We start from the raw sequence: 21,664 nt of genomic DNA on the forward strand, positions 1-21,664 counted from the left end.
TCATAGCCCTTTATCATAGCCCTTTATCATAGCCCTTTATCATAGCCCTTTATCATAGCCCTTTATCATAGCCCTTTATCATAGCCCTTTATCATAGCCCTTTATCATAGCCCTTTATCATAGCCCTTTATCATAGCCCTTTATCATAGCCCTTTATCATAGCCCTTTATCATAGCCCTTTTTTGCCGTATTTAAACTCTGAGACCACTTGTAAGGCTGCTTTCACACTAGCGTCCGTACGGGGCCTTACGACGCTTCCGTTGCCCCGTTGCAAGGTCCGGGGAGGAGGGGGCGGAGTTTCGGCCACGCATGCGTGGTCGAAAATGGCGGTCTCGACGCACAAAAATACGTTACATGTAACTTTTTTTGTGGCGGCGGTCCGCCAAAACACGACGCAACCGTCGCATGACAGTTGCGACGTGTGGCAATGCGTCGCTAATAAAACTCTATGGAAAAAAAACGCATCCTGCGGGCAACTTTGCAGGATGCGTTTTTTCTCCACAACTACGCATTGCGACGTGCAGTGTCCGACGCTAGTGTGAAAGTAGCCTAACTTGGAGTGAGCATATAAACGTGCATTGTCCCTATTATCCAATGGGAGTAGAACGGACTTGCTTCAATTAATCGCTAGGCCCGAATATGTCCTGAATCTCTGCATAGTCTCCATTGCCACTGGTAAAGTGGTAAAAGGTTCTGCCAAAAACACAGTATATCGTCAGCATAAAGCTCCACTTTCTCTTCCATTTTTCCTCTCCAAAAACCCACTATGCCTGGAAGACTCATGATATTTGCAGCAAGAGGTTCAATGGCTATTGAGAAGAGCAGGGGAGACTAGGATTATCCCTGCCTAGTGCCCCTGCCGAGCTCGAAGGCAGCAGTAAAGCCATTCATTTTCTCATCCTAGCCACGGGTCTCCCATATAACAATCTTATCCATGAAATGAAGACAGTCTATGCCAAGTTTTTCAAGCACTGCCCAAGAGGAATTTCGACTCCATGGACTTGAATGCCTAAGGGTACCGTTACACTAAACGATTTACCAACGATCACGACCAGCGATACGACCTGGCCGTGATCGTTGGTAAGTCACACAGACAGCTCTCCAGCGACCAACGATGCCGAAGTCCCCGGGTAACCAGGGTAAACATCGGGTTACTAAGCGCAGGGCCGCGCTTAGTAACCCGATGTTTACCCTGGTTACCATTGTAAATGTAAAAAAAAAAACACTACATACGGTACTCACCTTCTGATGTCTGTCACGTCCGCCGCCGGCGGCTTCCCGCACTGACTGTGTCAGTGCCGGCCGTAAAGCACAGCACAGCGGTGACGTCACCGCTGTGCTCTGCTTTTACTTTACGGCCGGCGCTCACAGTCAGTGCGGGAAGCAGACGGCGAGGGACGTGACAGGCACCGGAATGTGAGTATGGAGTTTGTTTTTTTTTTTTTTTACATTTACAATGGTAACCAGGGTAAACATCGGGTTACTAAGCGCGGCCCTGCGCTTAGTAACCCGATGTTTACCCTGGTTACAAGCGAACACATCGCTGGATCAGCGTCACACACGCCGATCCAGCGATGACAGCGGGAGATCCAGCGACAAAAGAAAGTTTCAAACGATCTGCTATGACGTACGATTCTCAGCGGGGTCCCTGATCGCTGCTGCGTGTCAGACACAGTGAGATCGTATATATATCGCTGGAACGTCGCGGATCGTGCCGTCGTAGCGACCAAAGTGCCACTGTGAGACGGTACCCTTAGCGACGTCCAGTGAGCATATGACCCAATCTCCCGCATTATCCACTGCGAATTGGAGATTTAGATTTAGTCGGTGGATGTTTGTCGCTGTGGATGTAGTAGGCATTAAACCTGACTTTTAAGTATGCACCACCCTGGATATAACCTTGTTGAGTCTAATGGCCAATGCTTTTGCTAGAATGTTGATGCCTGTAGAGAACAGGGATATGGGTCTATAGCACGGGTGCATAACTCCCAGTCCTCAAGGGCCACCAACAGCTCAGGATTTCCTTAGCATTGCAGAAGGTGTTGGAATTATCACCTGTACAATACTAAGCAAGTACTGATGACATGACCTGTTGGTGGCCCTTGAGAACTGGAGTTGTGTGCCCCTGGTCTATATTAATTGGGAAGAAATGGATCCTTGTCTGTTTTGGGTCTATAGGAATCGGAAAGAGGTGGATCCTTGCCTGTTTTGGGTCTATGGGAATCGGAAAGAGGTGGATCCTTGCCCCATTTGGGTCTATAGGAGGAATTGGAAAGAAGTGGATCCTTGCTCGGTTTGGGTCTATCAGAAACGGGAAGAGGTGGATTCTTACCTGGTTTTGGTCTATAGGAATTGGGAAGAGGTGGATCCTTGCCCAGTTTGTGTCTATAGGAAATGGTAAGAGATGGAGTCTTGCCTGGTTTGGGTCTACAGGCATCGGGAAGAAGTGGACTGTTGCCCAGCTTAGGCCTCTTTCACACTTCAGTCTTTTGGAGTCAGTCTGAAACCGCCATTTTCCTCAAATAGCGGATCCGCCATTTTTGGGGGGCGGATCCGCTATTTTCCCATCTCCCATGACAGCACACCTGAGAGAGGGATCCGCCCAGTCAGGACAGGAAACCTACTGAAATAAAAGGGCGGTACCTCTCTCTCGCTTCAGTTGGGTTTCCTGTCCTGATGGGAACCCTTGTGCTGAAGTCACGGCGGTTTTGATAGAAGATCCACTTACCCGCTCCTGTCCCGGCACTGGAAGCACAGGCAAGGGCGCCTGTATGTCGGCCTTCAGGAGACGGTAGCGCCGTTCGCAGATCCTGTGGGGCTCTTGCGCACGTGCGGGCGTCAGTCCAGCACAGTCCGGACTCTTGGGGCCGTTCTGTGTCTGCCACGCCGCTCTCTCCCCCTCGCTGGGCGACTTCCGGGCGCGCCGCTGACGTTGCGCGCGAGGTACGCTGGGAATGGGCGTGCCTGCGTGACGTCAGACCGGCGCGCCGGATCCAAGATGGCGGCGCCCATGGAACGAACGCCGGAGATGTTACAGACTTCCCGGCGGTATACAGAAGGGGGAGAGGAGCTCATGGTTACCGGAAGAGGTGGGGAGCACTGAGGATGACCCTTTATTAAGGGTAAAGCAGCGCTGAACGTCGCTCATTTCCGTACAGCTTTCCAGAGATGGAGGATCGTATGGAGCATCAGCAGCAGCCATTACAGCAGCAGCAAGAGCCCTTATCAGGTGATACACCTGCTCACCAACGTACTAGAATGGATAGCCGCTCGAGTGGAAGGAGTGGCAATCGTCCTGGCCGTTCGTCTCAGGATTCTTCAACCTCCAGGAGAAACATTCCCCGCGCTCCTAGTCCGCCTCGGAATCCGGTACCCTTTATGGTCAGCGGGTGGTGAGTGATCTACGTGAATGTCACCCTGGTGGTAATGGGCTACATTTTCTGTTTACTTGGCAGGCGCCGAGGAAGGCTAGCTCCAAGACAAAGAATAAGAAATGTGCCCTCTGTAGAGTTCCGTTGGCAGTCCAGTGGCAGAAGAGTCTTTGTGTAGATTGCATCCAAAAGACTATCCAGGAAGAGACCCCTGACTTTGCCTCTAGTCTTAGAACAATAATCAGAGCTGAAGTAGAAGGCTCTGTTAAAGCAGCCCTTAAGAAAAAGGGTAGTAGAGACCTAGAACCAGTTTCTGTTTCCGAGTTTTCTCATTCTGATGAGGAATGTCAGGAAGAAACATTATCTCCCTGCTCCTCCTCCTCTAGGTCCTCTGGCTCCTCTTCAGATAGCGATGTTGGGGGCCGTCCGTGCTTTCTTACCAAGAACATGGACAAGCTGGTAAAAGCCGTTAGAGCTTCAATGGGCCTAAAGGATGAGAAAGCGGCCAAATCCCTGGAGGACATTATGTTTGGGGGTTTAGAGGAAAAAAGAAAGCGTACCTTTCCAGTGAACTCCAAAGTAAAGGCCCTTATAGAGAAAGAATGGAGGAAGCCAGAGAAATCGGGTAATCTGCCCTCGGCTTCTAAAAGACGTTACCCCTTTGAGGAGAAGGATTCAGAGACTTGGGATAAGGTTCCAAAGATTGATGGTGCGGTAGCTAAATCTTCTAAAAAACTATCCCTTCCCTTAGAAGACTCTGGCGTATTAAGGGATCCCTTAGATAAAAAAGCGGATGGATTCCTAAGACACACCTGGGAAGCAACCGCAGGCGGTCTAAAGCCGGCAATTGCAGGAACCTGTGTCTTACGATCCCTTATTGTCTGGTTACAGCAAATAGAGGAGCAGTTAAAATCTAAAGCTCCAAGGGATGAAATTTTAACCAATGTGACTATGGCTAAAGGAGCGGCAGCCTTTATAGCAGATTCTTCAGCAGACTCCGTAAGGCTGGCGGCTAGAGCTGCAAGTTTATCCAATGCGGCTAGACGTGCTCTCTGGTTGAAGGGGTGCCCGGACGAGTTACCCTCAAAGAATAGACTCTGTTCTATACCATGTGATGGCCATTTCCTCTTTGGTAAAAAAAATTGGAGGACATTTTAGAGAAAGCCGGAGATAGGAAAAAGGGTTTTCCTCGCTTTCCAGTGGACTTTAGAAAGCCTTATTTTCGGAGGGGCAAATTTAGTAGGGGCCGCCCCCCGGGAGATAGAAGGAGTTGGGACTCCAGAGACAGAAGGGGATCTGGATATATGTTTAAAGGTCCCTCGACATCAGCAAAAAAGCCCTCCCAATGACGCCAGGCCAGTGGGGGGAAGGCTTTCATCTTTTTTTCCCAGCCTGGGTAAACGTCTCCCCCAGTCACTGGACTCTGAAGGTGGTCAAAGACGGCCTAAAATTAGATTTTGTTTATCCACCGCGACAGACTTTTGTTTCAACACCCCAAAGAAAAACCCCGGAAGAGCAGCTAGCCTTGGAAACAGAGGTATTGGAGCTGGTATCAAAACATGTTCTGGTAGAAGTCCCGGGGGAAGAGCAGGGAAAAGGGTTTTTATTCCCCTCTTTTTTTGATAAGAAAACCAGACGGATCACTAAGAACTAGGGTTGAGCGACTTTTATTTTTATAAGGTCGGGTTTCACAAAACCCGACTTTCTCAAAAGTCGGATCGAGTGAAATCGGCCGATCCTATAAAAAAGTTGGGGTCGGCCGAAACACGAAACCCAATGCAGTGCAATGGGATACTATGGTTCCCAGGGTCTGAAGGAGAGGAAACTCTTCTTCAGGTCCTGGGATCCATATTAATGTGTAAAATAAAGAATCAAAATAAAAAATATTGATATACTCACCCTCGGACGCGCCCTGGTACTAACCGGCAGCCTTCCTTCCTAAGAATGAGCGCGTGAATGACCTGCGGTGACGTCGCGGCTTGTGATTGGTCGCGAGCGGTCACATGGGCGGTCACGCGACCAATCACAAGCCGCGACGTCATCTAAGGTCCTTCACGCACTCATTCTTAGGAAGGAAGGCTGCCGGAAAGAAGCAGGGCGCGTCCGAGGGTGAGTATATTCCTATTAGGTATATACTCACCCTCGGACGCGCCCTGCTTCTTTCCGGCAGCCTTCCTTCCTAAGAATGAGCGCGTGAAGGACCTTAGATGACGTCGCGGCTTGTGATTGGTCGCGTGACCGCCCATGTGACCGCTCGCGACCAATCACAAGCTGCGACGTCACCGCAGGTCATTCACGCGCTCATTCTTAGTAAGGAAGGCTGCCGGTTAGTACCAAGGCGCGACCGAGGGTGAGTATATCAATATTTTTTATTTTGATTCTTTATTTAACACTTAAATATGGATTCCGATACCGATTCCCAATATCGCAAACATATCGGAACTCGGTATCGGAATTCCGATACCAGATTCAGAAGATTGTCGACCTCATGGCCGACCCCACACAGGGGTCGGGTCGGGTTTCATGAAACCCGACTTTGCCAAAAGTCGGCGACTTCTGAAAATGGCCGACCCGTTTCGCTCAACCCTACTAAGAACCATTGTCAATTTAAAAAATCTCAACCAATCGGTAGAAAACTGCTCCTTCAAGATGGAGTCTGTGAATACAGCGTTAAAACTCTTGTTTCCACAGTGTTTCATGGCAGCTATCGATTTAAAGGACGCTTACTACCATGTCCCAATTCATCGAGACTTTCAGAAATTTCTAAGAGTAGCAGTTTATGTCCAAGGTTGTCTCAGGCACTATCAGTACGCTGCCCTCCCATTTGGCCTGTCAATAGTGCCAAGAATTTTTACCAAGCTGATGTTAGAGGTCATGTCCTTCCTCCGCTCTCGGAACGTGGTAATAGTTCCGTATCTAGACGACTTCCTGATAATAGGGAATTCAGCAACGCGCACTGCCTGTCACAAATAAAAGAGGTTACAGCGGCGCTAGAGTTGTTGGGATGGAAAATAAATCTCACCAAATCAAGGTTGACGCCGGAGCTAGTTCAGTCTTTTTTAGGCCTAGTTCTGGACTCCAGGCGTCAGCTTTGTCTCCTACCAGAAAACAAGCTGGTCAAAATTCAAAATCTTGTAGAGGCAGCAAATCAACACCCTGTAATGACATTGAGGAAGGCAATGTCCTTGTTGGGTTCTCTGATGTCCTGTATACCCGCAGTAAGATGGGCTGAGTTCCATCTAAGACTGTTGCAGTGGGAGGTCCTGTCTGCACAAAAACGGTTAAAAGGGCATTTAGAGGGGAAGCTACGTCTTTCATTGGAGGTAACAGATTCCCTAAAATGGTGGGCCATAAGAGATCATTTGGCGTCGGGGGTCCAGTGGATAATTCCGATAGAGCAGGTCATCACCACAGACGCAAGCGGTACAGGATGGGGGGCACATTTAGGAACTCTCTCAATTCAGGGATCCTGGTCCCATCTAGAATCACAGCAGGAGTCAAATTTAAGAGTTATGGGCCGTAGAAAGAGCTGTGAAACACTTCCTTCCCATCCTTCAAGGTCACCATACCAGAGTCATGTCGGACAATCGCGCAGTGGTGGCATATATCAACCACCAAGGGGGGACGAGATCCCCTTCCCTAATGAAGTCAGCATCTGTCCTCCTACAACTAGCAGAGCGCCACCAACTATCCCTCTCTGCTCTCCACATAAAAGGGGTCGAGAATACGAGAGCAGACTACCTAAGTCGCAAGACACTGAGGCAGGGAGAGTGGTCTTTAAATCCCTGGGTGTTTCAACAGATAGTGCAGGCTTGGGGCTTACCTGTAATAGATTTATTTGCCACTCTAAACAGGAAAGTAGAGAGTTTCTGTTCGTTAGACCTGAGGGAGAAACCTTTCGCGGTGGATGCTCTTCAAATTCAATGGAATTTCAGTCTCGCTTATGTGTTTCCACCGATAGCGATGATTCCAGCAGTGGTGCGAAAGATCAGAATGGAGCAGGCGAGAGTAATTTTGATTGCTCCATTTTGGCCGAAAAGACCTTGGTTTTCCCTCCTGAGACAGATGTCTATGACCGATCCATGGATTCTACCAGAGATTCCGGACCTGCTTACCCAGGGCCCAATATGCCACTCTCAAGTGAAGGGCTTCCATCTTGCAGCCTGGAATTTGAGAGGGCATTACTGAGTAGGCGGGGGTTTTCACCAGGGTTAGTCTCCACCTTGTTAAAAAGTAGAAAACCAGTAACATCGAGAATTTATGGTAAAACATGGAAAAAGTTTCTGGATTTTTCAGGGCAACCTTTGGGGGACGAGGCTCCTGTGGGTACTATTTTAGAATTTTTACAAGCGGGTTTACAACTGGGGTTGGCAACTAATACGCTTAAGGTTCAGGTGTCGGCATTAGGAGCCTTATATAATTGCAATCTTGCCTCCAATAGGTGGGTGTCCCGCTTTATTAAATCCTGTAGTAGGTCTAGACCAGTGGTAATTCAGAGAGTTCCCCCGTGGGATTTAAATCTGGTGTTAGATGCCCTAACCAAAAGTCCATTTGAACCCTTGCAGGAATCATCGATAAAGATACTCACTCTTAAAACGATGCTCCTGGTAGCATTAACATCAGCCCGTAGAGTGAGTGACTTGCAGGCCCTGTCTGTCTCCCCTCCTTACACGCAAATTTTTGATGACAGAGTAGTACTCAGACCAGATCCAGCATACCTTCCAAAAGTTATACTTAAATTCCATAGAAGTCAAGAGATTGTGTTACCCTCTTTTTGTAATAATCCTAAGAACCCAGGGGAGGCGAAATTTCATACACTGGATGTAAGGAGAACTATTTTGCAGTACATATCCTTGACTAGTCAGTGGAGGAAGGATCAATCCCTATTTGTAGCCTTCCAGGGTAGTAGAAAGGGATATGAGGTATCCAAGGGTACTATTGCCAGGTGGATTAGGGAGGCTATTTCCTTATCCTATGCTTCAAGTGGCGCCCCGATCCCTGATGGCATCAAGGCTCACCCCACCAGAGCTGTGGCTACTTCCTGGGCAGAAAAAGCAGATGTATCGATAGATCAAATTTGTAAGGCCGCTACCTGGTCCTCTCCGTCTACCTTCTTTAGACACTACCGGCTAGATCTATCCTCCTCGACTGACCTTACCTTTGGTAGAAGGGTGCTACAAGCGGTGGTCCCTCCCTAAGGTGGTTCTTTCTCCAAAAATCTCTCAGGTGTGCTGTCATGGGAGACGGGAAAACACCAGTTACTTACCGGTAGCCGATTTTTCTGGAGCCCATGACAGCACCTGTATATTCCCTCCCTTCTTTTTTTCACCCTTTGGTGCGCACTTTTTAGCTGGGTGTGTTTTGTTATAATTATGATGTGGTGGTGGATTGCCATGTACTAACCAAGGGGGCCTCTCATGCTCTGAAAACCAACTGAAGCGAGGGAGAGGTACCGCCCTTTTATTTCAGTAGGTTTCCTGTCCTGACTGGGCGGATCCCTCTCTCAGGTGTGCTGTCATGGGCTCCGGAAAAACCGGCTACCGGTAAGTAACCTTGGTGTTTTCCCATAGACATGCATTAGCGACGGATTGTGGCGGATGGTCGGCCATTCCATCCGCCATGCAACGGATCCGTCGAAATTTGGCGGACGTTGTCTAGACATTGACAGACATTATAACGTTTTTTTGTCTGCGCCGAAATGGCGGTTCGCGACGGATCCGTCGTGTCCGCCATTCCATAGAATGGCCGCCTATGGGCGACAGATCCGTCGCGACCGTCATTTCGGCGGATCCGTCGCCCCAATCCGCTTTTTCAATTGCGTATGCTCCAAAAAGTAGATACTTTTCCCAGAGAACCCCCAAGTAACGGATCCGTCAAAACGGATCCGTTAGAACCGTTTTCTCAACAATTGTGACGGATCCGTCGATCCGTCACTATGTCGCAGCAGACTGATGCCAAACAACTGAAGTGTGAAAGAAGCCGAAGTCCTAATACAAAACATCAAAACCGCACCCTTATCCTTGTAAACAAAGGGTCTCAATGGACATAGGGGCGCACGTCCCAGACCAGGGAGTCCAACCTGGATAACGTACCAAAGCCAAGAAATCACAAGAGGACAGCGCCACAATGGATGGTGAAAAAAATAAATAGAAGCTTACATCTTTATTCTGCCTTCTATAGCGACGTTTCGGTCAACAGACCTTTATCAAGCTCATACCGACCGAAAGATGTAAGCTTCTATTTTTTTTTCACCATCCATTGTGGCGCTGTCCTCTTGTGATTTCTTGGCTTTGTTGCCCAGCTTAGGTCTATAGGAAGAAGTGGATCCTTGCCCGGTTTGTGTCTATAGGAATCTGGAAGAGGCAGATTCTTACCCGGTTTGGGTCTATAGGAATTGGGAAGAAGTGGATTCCAGTTTTGGAGGCGCAGTATTATTAATGGTGAATATAATCATTAGTTTTGAGGGTTTTTTTCAGCTTGTTTTCAGCCAGGTTAACGCTAGTTGTCTCTAGTGCCCCTAGTGTCCACAAGCATTGCTGCAGCCAGGTGTCATTAGCTGTTTTATAGCTCCAGGTATGTGTAGCGTTATCGGGTGTCACCACGCCTTTTTCCAAGAGTTTCATTTACTGTTCACCACACTGTGTAACCTTTCAAGAAGAAGGAGCACAACACCGCAGCAGGTAAGAGTGAGAATTTATATAATTGCACTTGTAACCAATGACATTAGTGGTAGAATGCTTAATATAATGCGGGGCTGATAGCTTTGTAAGTCTGTATGGTCCTGGATCTATTATCTGCGCATTGTCCTAGTCCTTGGTCACTCTGATTATGAGATGGTTGCAGTATCTTGCCATTATTCAACCCTTATATACATTTTCTGCTCCAGTATACAGAAGGACTTGAGGACAAATCTTTGTCTCTGCCGGGTGATCTCGCTCTTAGTCCAAATTGACAAGTCCATGACACATGGACCGAGGTTTGATCGCAACACCCAGCCCAACCGGGGGGGTCTCCAAGTGCATGACCACATATATACCTATGAGGCCGATGGCTCAGGTCAGGAGACCCGGCCACCGGTTGAGCCAGGAATTGTGATCCGAGCATGGTCCATGCGTGAAGTTGACCTTAACTTGCTGTGGAGGTGGTCCTCCATGACACACCGAGGGCTCTAAGTTACCGTATATAAGGCAATGAGATGCAATTCTAGATTCTGCTGCTTCTTGGAGGGGGTTGGGTGGATACTTGTTTTTTTTTTTCTTTTTTTAATTAACGTTTTCAAGACACACAACCCCCAAAGAAAAAAAAAAAATCTCAAGCAATCCTGGTCAGCTTCCAAAGAGTACTGAAATGTTCAATAGAAAAGAACTTTGCGCATGTTCTGCTTGTGTCAGCGGTGGTCGGTCTCCTAGGCGTTGAGCTGTAAGCAAAAGGAAAGTGTTATTGTCTCAAGGACGGATGAAAATTTTAATAAGCCAAGCCGTAAATTGCAAAATCGATTTGTATTTACAAGCTCTATCTGACATTTGGGACGATGGGGGAAAAATCTCCTTTAATTTACAGATTAGTTCTAGAATGCTGACTATAGAACCAAGTGCCTGGGACGAGATCCTGAACCAGATATTACTGTTGTCCAAAGTCTTAGGGGCCCTAGGAAGCCTGGTTCCGGGAATATGAGTCTTGGGGGGGTCAATGGTTCTACATTGTACGTCTACTTTGTATTCATTGATGAGGGAGATCTACATAGACAATATTCCGTACTCCTTATAGTTCCCAGATGTATATGGTTCTGTATATATTCCAAACATACTTTATAGCATATAATATATATATACTGGAGAGCAGCAGCTTTCTACAAAGCCTTTGACCCCAGGCGTAAGTCATGAAAAGTACCGGGAGTCGATGAAGTAGCAGGTGAAGGCTTGTTGTGCAATGCTTGTACACCAGATACATTCACATTGCGCTTTGTCATCATCCTTATGTCATCAATGTTCTGCTCAGGCCAAAGTCTTGATTCTGTACCTTTTAAGAAGGGGTCGGTATTGTGTCATTATCATTTTTTTTTTCTTTGTTTAAATAAAACATTACTAAACCTACAAATAAATGATAAAAGTAAACCAGAAATACCATTTCCCAAAGCTAACAGCAATCGTTGAGAGAGAGAGAGCAAGAGTTAATCCCCAGCAGATCTTCAGCATCTTTAGTGGAGGGGGTGGAGCCTAATGATCCTTTTGTTTTCCTGTAGACAAAGGGGGGGGGGAGGCTCCTGCTGCAGACAGTTTACACAGGAAAGAGAAGAGGAAAAGGGGGAGGAAATCATTGATCTCTAAGACTCCTAATGAAGATTTCTGAAACAAAATAGATTTAGAATGTAGAGAGGAAGTGAAAGGAGGAAATAATTTATATTTTTCCTTTGAAATTTAACATCACTCAATATATAAAAAATTTAGAGATGACAGGAACTAAGATAAAATGCCCCTTTACTCGATTTTTCTTTTCTTTTTTGCATGAAGGCGGCTGAGTTATAAGGTGCTGTTTGTTGGGATGTTGAAAGTGTAGATTTCCTATAGCTATCAAGCTATCATTGTGCCGCCTGTGACATGGAGAGAACTTGGGTCATGAGTGATTTCCCATGATCGGTGGGGGTGCCCCGTGTCTGAATCATTATCACAGAGAATCCCTTCAATCTGATAATTTATATTTTGTCTTATGGTAGTCGACGCTGTGATTTTAAGGGAGTATTCCCATCTCCAAGATCCTATCCCAATTTATGTAGTTGGTGTAGTAATAATATTACCAAATACCTCCAATTAGAAACGTAGTATAGTTTTTCTGATTTGCTATTTCTTTCCTCATGTGCAGGCATTGCAGGACCTTAGGTATCCATGGTTACATCCACTGATAAAGTGACAGCTAATTACTAGTGGTCGTAACCATGGATACCGAAGGTCCTGCAATGCCTGCTCATGAGGAAAGAGACATGGTGAATCAGGAGAACTATACTACATTTCTAATTGGAGGTATTTGCTAATAATATTTATTATTACACCTACTACATATTGGGATATTATCTTGGAGATGGGAAAATTCCTTTAAATCACAGCCTTGATCTTACTCTTTTTAACATAATTCCCCATCATTGCTTCTAATGACCTTGTAGATCCTTAATAGTTATTAACTTAATAATTAACAATGTTTCCTATCAGTTTAGATGAGCTATTCGCTGTCGTCCATTTTCCTACAGTTACATACATGACCGCCCGCTTTTCTAGCCCTTCCATTATCAATGAGACACCAATCTATTAGCTTCCTGAAGTGGGGAGATATGAATGGAGATGAGAACAGATAAAGTTCAGCTTTACGTTCCTGTTTAAGCTGCTTTGTTTCCTCTTTTCTTATTATTAATGTTGAGAATTACTCCTGAGTCATTGGTGTTTGTATAGATTCGCTCATGTGAAAAATGGTATGTAGTCAGACAGGTAACTGTGCAAACTTTCCTGAATGTCAGCGTTGCAGAAGGTTATTTGCCTTCATCCTTTGTTGACGTTACTAATTTGCCTCTTACTAAATGCAACTTGTGGTTTCTCAGAACCTTCACTTGTTAAAGAGGTTGCTCACTTTCAGTAAAAAAAAAGTGTGTTCCCGGTGTAATTATATATAACATACTAGTTATAGCAAAGCTCCACCAGTGTCCAAGATCCAGGTATAATATTCTTCTGGACACAGAAGTTTGTAATCGATCTGGGGGGTAGTGTGCCCCTTTATACTGTATGGATACAGAGTACCTCAATCGACCCTAGCTTGAAAAGAGGCTGATGGACTGGCGACACTTTGCTTGTACTTGTGACAATCCGCTAGCAAACACCTCAGCAGCAGTTCCTTCACACAAACACAATTGCTTTGTGTCCTTCACAGTATATCACAGTTCAGGGCTAATCTCATGGTATTTATAAGGGGCACTGTGGGGACATTATACTGTGTGTTGGGGGCATTTATACCATATATAGGGGGGTACTCTAGGTTATTATACAGTAGTCTGGCACTGTGGGAACATAACAGTGTGTGTGTGATAGGCACTCTGGGGACAGCATACTGTGTGGGATATCGTACAGTGTGGGAAGCCTGGGGGGCTTCACTAGGGACATTATTTCTATATGGGTGCACATAATAATAATAATAATAATAATAATTTTTATTTATATAGCGCCAACATATTCCGCAGCGCTTTACAACTTATAGAGGGGACTTGTACAGACAATAGATATTACAGCATAACAGAAATCACAGTTCAAAATAGATACCAGGAGAAATGAGGGCCCTGCTCGCAAGCTTACAAACTATGAGGAAAAGGGGAGACACGAGAGGTGGATGGTAACAATTGCTTTAGTTATTTGGACCAGCCATAGTGTAAGGCTCGGGTGTTCATGTAAAGCTGCATGAATCAGTTAACAGCCTAAGTATGTAGCAGTACAGACACAGAGGCTATTAACTGCATAAAGTGTATGAGAACACGATGCAAGGAACCTGATTATGTGTTTTGTTTTGTTTTTCTATTGTTAATAGGCCACACAGGGATAGTTAGGTTAATGCGTTGAGGCGGTAGGCCAGTCTGAACAAATGCGTTTTTAGGGCACGCTTAAAACTGTGGGGATTGGGGATTAATCGTATTAACCTGGGTAGTGCATTCCAAAGAATCGGCGCAGCACGTGTAAAGTCTTGGAGACGGGAGTGGGAGGTTCTGATTATTGAGGATGCTAACCTGAGGTCATTAGCGGAGCGGAGGGCACGGGTAGGGTGGTAGACTGAGACCAGAGAGGAGATGTAGGGTGGTGCTGAGCCATGGAGTGCTTTGTGGATGAGGGTAGTAGTTTTGTACTGGATTCTGGAGTGGATGGGTAGCCAGTGTAATGACTGGCACAAGGTAGAGGCATCGGTGTAACGGTTGGTGAGGAATATGATCCTGGCAGCAGCATTCAGGACAGATTGGAGCGGGGAGAGTTTGGTAAGAGGGAGGCCGATTAGTAGAGAGTTACAATAGTCCAGACGGGAATGAATAAGAGAAACAGTAAGAGTTTTTGCAGAGTCGAAAGTAAGAAAAGGGCGAATTCTAGAAATGTTTTTGAGATGCAGATAAGAGCGAGCGAGCCAGTGATCGGATGTGGGGGGTGAATGAAAGCTCGGAATCAAGGATGACCCCAAGGCAGCGGGCATGTTGCTTTGGAGTAATGATTGAACAGCACACGGAGATGGCAATGTCAGGCAAAGGTAGGTTAGTAGAGGGAGAGAACACGAGGAGTTCAGTTTTTGACAGGTTCAGTTTCAGATAGAGGGAGGACATGATGTTAGAGACAGCGGTAAGACAATCACTGGTGTTTTCTAAGAAGGTCGGAGTGAAAGCAGGAAAAGAGGTGTATAATTGTGTGTCATCAGCATAGAGATGGTACTGGTACCCAAATCTACTGATTGTTTGTCCAATAGGGGCAGTATACAAAGAGAAGAGGAGGGGGCCTAGGACTGATCCTTGAGGAACCCCAACAGTAAGGGGAAGGTGAGAGGAGGAGGAACCAGCAAAACATACAGTGAAGGATCGGTCAGAGAGATAGGAGGAGAACCAAGAGAGAACGGTGTCCTTGATGCCGATGGAGCGGAGCATAGTGAGGAGGAGCTGATGATCCACAGTGTCGAATGCTGCGGAGAGATCCAATAGAATTAGCATGGAGTAGTGACATAAAAGGCTTGGTGAGGTTACGGGTATGGCTTAGCAAAAAAATAATAATTGCGGTGCACTGAGATTTTCTTCTTTTTCCCGGCTTTCATAATTAGAAGCAACAGTGAAAATCGGGACATTAGTGGAGCTTTCCTACTATTCGTGCATCAGTAAATTATATTTGCACCAAGGACACATAGGGGGATGTGATTGGCTCGTTATATCATGTGGGTAGATGCCACATGATTGGTTGCAGGAAGTAAACAGAGACTTGCAGCAAACTATGAAGCAGCATGGCGGAGTTTGATAGGTGAGGGATTTTTTTTATTTAAAGCATTCCTGGCCTTTCCAAATTGTATGTGTTGAACAACCCCTTTAAGAACTAAAAGTATAACATAACATAGTTCCAACTTGGTTTATTTTATGTCTCCCCTTTATGTTGCATGCCTTATTAATTTTCCAGATCTCTCTACTAGTGATGAGCCCATGTACTCGCCACTGCTCGAAACTCGTTCGAATATCGTGGGTGCTCAAGCACCATGCTCGAGTCCTCGGCCATCATGTTTCATGGCTGTCTAACAGCCAATAAGCATGCAGGGATTACCCTCCATACACGGTAATGCCGTAGCCATGTTGGCTACTGGTATTATTGTGATTGGCCAGCCGCATTGTGTCATTGGGTTTATAGAAGACCCGGTGATGCGGTGCTCAGCGCCCTCTTCTCCGGAAGCAGTTCAGGTAGAGTTGTCATAGGAGGGAGAGCTTAGATTGTCTGTCTGCCTCCCTAAATATTATAAAGTTGCTCCCTTTAGTGCCTTTCATGTGGCACTAAAAGGTGTTTTAAACCTTTTTTTTTTTTTTTTTTAAGCCTATTAAATAATAATTGAAAAAAAATTATGTGGTTCCCTCCTATTTTTGATAACCAGCCAAGGTAAAGCAGACAGCTGTGAGCTGATATCAGACTAGAAAGTTTGATGGATAAAACTGGCATGTAAAATCACCATGCCACAGTCTGCCCAGAAATAGCGAGTCACATTAGATGCATATTCTGGCACTTTTCCCGTCTCTTTCCGTTTGTCCTGGTGCGGTGGCAATCAGAGTAATATTTTTTGGGTTGATATCAGCTGTGTAGCGTAAGCTGGATTCAACCCAGGGGTTAGAAATGGAGGGGCATCTATCAGACACCCCCATTAGTAACCCAATAAGTTAAAATATTTTTGTGTGTTTTGTTTTCTTTTATTTGAAAAAAACTCCCGACTCCCTGGTTCACTAATTTTTTAATAAAAAAAATACCTGATGGTCCAAAGTAGTGTAAGTATTCAGACGTAGTCCAAAAATGGCAACCAGAAAGACATATAAAAAGAGAGAAATAAAGACAAGAGATATTCATTCATCAATTTATTAACCAATCCAGCTCCGCTGTAATCCGTGGCAATTCCACGAAGTCCACCTATTATTATTATTATTATTATTATTATTATTATTATTATTATTAAAATATATATATATATATATATATTTTATTATTTTATTTTTTTCTTCCAGCATCGAAAGTTTTGGAACTTTGCAAATCACTTTAGTAGGGAATTTAACTTCATTCCTGTAAAAAAAAAAAAAAAAAAAAATGTAAATATCTTCCAAACCTTGTCTTCTTCCCTCCCTGTCTATTTGCCTTCAGCTGCAGTGGTATCAGAACATCCTTATTTGGACTACAGATGATGGCAGTGATGCTCAGATCTGGTCTCCTCCCCTGTTGCAGCTTCTCTCCACAGTTAGTGAGATACAGGTGCTGAGCTATCCCATCACTGCCATCTTCTGTACTCTAGAGTTCAATCAAATAAACTGCAGAAAAGCAGAGGTTTGGAAGCTACTTACATGCAATTTTTTTTTTACAGGAATGAAAATAAATCTCCTAATAAAGTGATTCACAAATTTTCATAACCTTCCTTGCTGGACAAAACTGTAAAAAAATAATATTAATAATAATAATAATAAAAATAAAAGTTTAGTTACATTTGCTTCCTGGTTGCTCAGAATGTTACATTTTAACTCAAGATTTATTAAAAACGAATTGCATAAGGCGGAAAAACCCTTTAAATAACTAGCCCTAGCAATGGTAATCTTATATCGCGTACCTCACCTACTTGTTGGAATGTATTACAGTAAAACATAAGTCACGTGTTTTTACTCCATTGTTTCATCTGATTCTACGCCAAGTCTGAGACTAAAAATACGCCAGTCATGAGGAAGCCGAAATAAACACTTGCAAAGCTGACCATATCCATAGAATAGTCAGATGAACGAGTACGTGTTTATATCACCCGTAAGAGATGATTGACAGCTGGGGAGAAAGGTTCGGACATGTGGAAACTCCACATGGTAATCTATAGATTCCCCCCCAACATATGCCGTAACATGGCCCCCACTCATATTAGATCTTCTCCTACCCATGAGATATACCTGAAATGTATGAGCCCTTAGGCTTTGTGTACACTAGTGTCACCGTTCTGGTAATAATGGAAGCCATTAGAGTCGGTGCAAATCATTTCGCATTTTTGTCTGAAACTATGTCTTATATTCTAGGTTCTTCAAAGTAGCCACCTTTTGCTTTGATGACTGCTTTGCACACTCTTGGCATTCTCTTGATGAGCTTCAAGAGGTAGTTACCGGGAATGGTTTTCCAACAATCTTAAAGGAGTTCCCAGAGATGCTTAGCACTTGTTGGCCCTTTTGCCTTCACTGCGGACCAGCTCACCCCAAACCATCTCAACTGGGTTCAGGTCTGGTGACTGTGGAGGCCAGGTCATCTGGCGTAGCACCCCATCACTCTCCTTCTTGGTCAAATAGCCCTTACACAGCTTGGAGGTGTATTTGGGGTCATTGTCCTGTTGAAAAATAAATGATGGTCCAACTAAACGCAAACCGGATGGAATAGCATGTGGTAGCCATGCTGGTTCAGTATGCCTTCAATTTTGAATAAATCCCCAACAGTGTCACCAGCAAAGCGCCCCCTCACCATCACACTTCCTCCTCCATGCTTCACGGTGGGAACCAGGCATGTAGAGTCCATCCGGTCACCTTTTCTGCGTCGCACAAAGACACGGCGGTTGGAACCAAAGATCTCAAATTTGGACTCATCAGACCAAAGCACAGATTTCCACTGGTCTAATGACCATTCCTTGTGTTCTTTAGCCCAAAACAAGTCTCCTCTGCTTGTTCAGACTGACTAACCTTCATTTCTTAAAGTAATGATGGCCACTCGTTTTTCTCTACTTGGCTGCTTTTTTTCTTGCCATAATACAAATTCTAACAGTCTATTCAGTAGGACTATCAGCTGTGTATCCACCAGACTTCTGCACAACACAACTGACGGTCCCAACACCATTTATAAGGCAAGAAATCCCACTTATTAAACCTGACAGGGCACACCTGTGAAGTGAAAACCATTTCCGGTGACTACCTCTTGAAGCTCATCAAGAGAATGGCAAGAGTGTGCAAAGCAGTCATCTGCTTTTTCTTGCCATAATGCAAATTCTAAGTAAAGAAAAATGAGTGGCCATCTTTACTTTAAGAAATGAAGGTCAGACAGTCAGTCCGAAAAATTGGGAAAACTTTGAAAGTGTCCCCAAGTGCAGTTGCAAAAACCATCTAGCGCTACAAAGAAACTGGCTCACATGAGGACCGCCCCAGGAAAGGAAGACCAAGAGTCACCTCTGCTTCTGAAGATAAGTTTATCCGAGTTACCAGCCTCAGAAATCGCAGGTTAAGGGTACGTTCACACAGGACTTTTTTGCTGCTTTTTTTGCTGCTTTTTTTTATGCTAATTTAGGTGCGTTATTTTGGTGCGTTTTTGGTGCGTTTTTTGGGTACGTTCACACAGGACTTTGTTGCTGCAGATTTTTGCTGCTTTTTTTATGCCAATTTTCAGCTGCTAGGACACCTCACAATGGCTCTTCACACCTCACAATGGCGCTTCACACCTTACTACCAGGAACTCCCTCACAATAGATCACAATCAGGACACCTCACAATGGCTCTTCACACCTCACTAACCACACCCCTAAGCTCTTGGCTGTGAGATCCCTTCCTGCTGGCCATGATTTTCTGCACAAAAAAACGCAGCAAATAATGCTACATGCGTTTTTTCAGCGTTTTTGCAGCGTTTTTTTCATCACCCATTCAAGTCAATGGGTGAAAAAACGCTGCAAAAACGCAGCAAAAACGCTGAAAGAAGTGACATGCCCTATGTCCAAAAAAAGCAGCAAAGCAGAAAATACTGATCAAACAAAAAAACAACGTGTGTGCATGAGATTTCTGAAATCTCATAGGCTTTACTGGTACTGTAAAAAGCAGCTGAAAATTAGCATAAAAAAAAGCAGCAAAAAAAAGCAGCAAAAAAGTCCTGTGTGAACGTACCCTAACAGCTCAGATTAGAGACCAGGTCAATGCCACACAGAGTTCTAGCAGCAGACACATCTCTACAACAACTGTTAAGAGGAGACTTTGTGCAGCAGGCCTGTCCTTAGCAGTGGTTTCTTAGCAACAATTTTACCATGTAATAGTTGCTAGGAAACCACTGCTAAGGACAGGCAACAAGCAGAAAAGACTTGCTTGGGCTAAAGAACACAAAGAATGGACATTAGACCAGTGGAAATCTTTGCTTTGGTCTGATGAGTCCAAATTTGAGATCTTTGGTTCCAACCACCGTGTCTTTGTGCGACGCAGAAAAGGTGAACGGATGGACTCTACATGCCTGGTTCCCACCGTGAAGCATGGAGGAGGAGGTGTGATGTGTCAAGGTGCCTGGCTGGTTACACTGTTGGGGATTTATTCAAAATTGAAGGCATACTGAACCAGCATGGCTACCACAGCATCTTGCAGCAGCATGCTATTCCACAGTCACCAGACCTGAGCCCAATTGAGCTGGCGTGAGCTGGACCGCAGAGTGAAGGCAAAAGGGCCAACAAGTGCTAAGCATCTCTGGGAACTCTTTCAAGATTGTTGGAAGACCATTCCCGGAGACTACCTCTTGAAGCTCATCAAGAGAATGCCAAGAGTGTTCAAAGCAAAAGGTGGCTACTTTGAAGAACCTAGAATATAAGACATATTTTCAGTTGTTTTACACATTTTTGTTAAGTATATAATTCCACATGTGTTAATTCATAGCTTTGATGCCTTCAGTGTGAATTTACAATTTTCATAGTCATGAAAATACAGAAAAGTCTTTAAATGAGGTGTGTCCAAACTTTTGGTCTGTACTGTGTGTGTGTGTGTGTGTATGTATGCATGCATGCATGCGTGTGTGTGTATGTATATATATATATATATATATATATATATATATATATATATATATATATACTGCTCAAAGGAATAAAAGGAACACTAAAATACCACATCCTATATATCTCTGAATGAAATATTCCAGTTCAAATGTTTATTCATTGCATAGTGGAATGTGTTCCGAACAACAAAACATAACAATTATCAATGTAAATCAGAATGAATATCCCATGGATGTCTGGATTTGGAATGATACTCAAAATCAAAGTGGAAAATCAAATTACAGGCTGATCCAACTTCAGTGGAAATGCCTCATGACAAGGAAATGGTGCTCAGTATTGTGTGTGGCCTCCATGTGCCTGTATGATCTCCCTACTGTACAATGCCTGGGCATGCTCCTGATGAGGCGGCGGATGGTCTCCTGGGGGATCTCTTCCCAGACCTGGACTAAAGCATCAGCCAGCTCCTGGACAGTCTGTTGTGCAACGTGACGTTGGTGGATGGAGCAAGACATGATGTCCCAGATGTGCTCAATCGGATTCAGGTCTGGGGAACGGGCAGGCCAGTCCATAGCTTCAATGCCTTCATCTTGCAGGAATTGCTGACACACTCCAGCTACATGAGGTCTGGCATTGTCCTGCATTAGGAGGAACATAGGGCCAACCACACCAGCATATGGTCTCACAAGGGGTCTGAGGATCTCATCTCGGCACCTAATGGCAGTCAGGCTTGCTCTTGCGAGCACATGGAGGGCTGTACGGCCCTCCAAAGAAATGCCACCCCACACCATTACTGACCCACTGCCAAACCAGTCATGCTGAGGAATGTTGCAGGCAGCAGATCGCTCTCTACGGTGTCTCCAGACTCTGTCACGTCTGTCACATGTGCTCAGTGTGAACATGCTTTCATCTGTGAAGAGCATAGGATGCCAGTGGCGAATTTGCCAATCCTGGAGTTCTGTGGCAAATGCCAGGCACCCTGCACGGTGTTGGGCTGTGAGCACAACCCCCATCTGTGGACGTCTGGCACTCAGACCATCCTCATGGAGTTGGTTTCTAACCGTTTGTGCAGACACATGCACATTTGTGGCCTGTTGGAGGTCATTTTGCAGGGCCCTGGCAGTGCTACTCCTGTTCCTCCTTGCACAAAGGCTGAGGTAGTGGTCCTGCTGCTGTGTTGTTGCCCTCCTACAGCCCCCTACCCGTCTCCTGGTGTACTGGCCTGTCTCCTGGTAGCGCCTCTGGACATTATGCTGACAGACACAGCAAACCTTGTTGCCACAGCTCGCATTGATGTGCCATCCTGG

General features: G+C 45.2%; 1 protein-coding gene across 1 annotated transcript in view; it reads left to right on the plus strand.

Annotated features, from left to right (window-relative positions):
- Nucleotides 1–9,956: 9,956 nt before the first annotated feature.
- Nucleotides 9,957–21,664, plus strand: part of LOC143770270 (circularly permutated Ras protein 1-like) — a 93,816-nt gene continuing 82,108 nt past the window's right edge. Inside the window, exon 1 of the mRNA XM_077259737.1 lies at nt 9,957–10,051. The gene's annotated coding sequence lies outside the window, so the exon portion shown is untranslated. The remainder of the gene's footprint in view (nt 10,052–21,664) is intronic.

Source organism: Ranitomeya variabilis, chromosome 4 (genome assembly GCF_051348905.1).
Source record: "Ranitomeya variabilis isolate aRanVar5 chromosome 4, aRanVar5.hap1, whole genome shotgun sequence".
NCBI lineage: Eukaryota > Metazoa > Chordata > Amphibia > Anura > Dendrobatidae > Ranitomeya > Ranitomeya variabilis.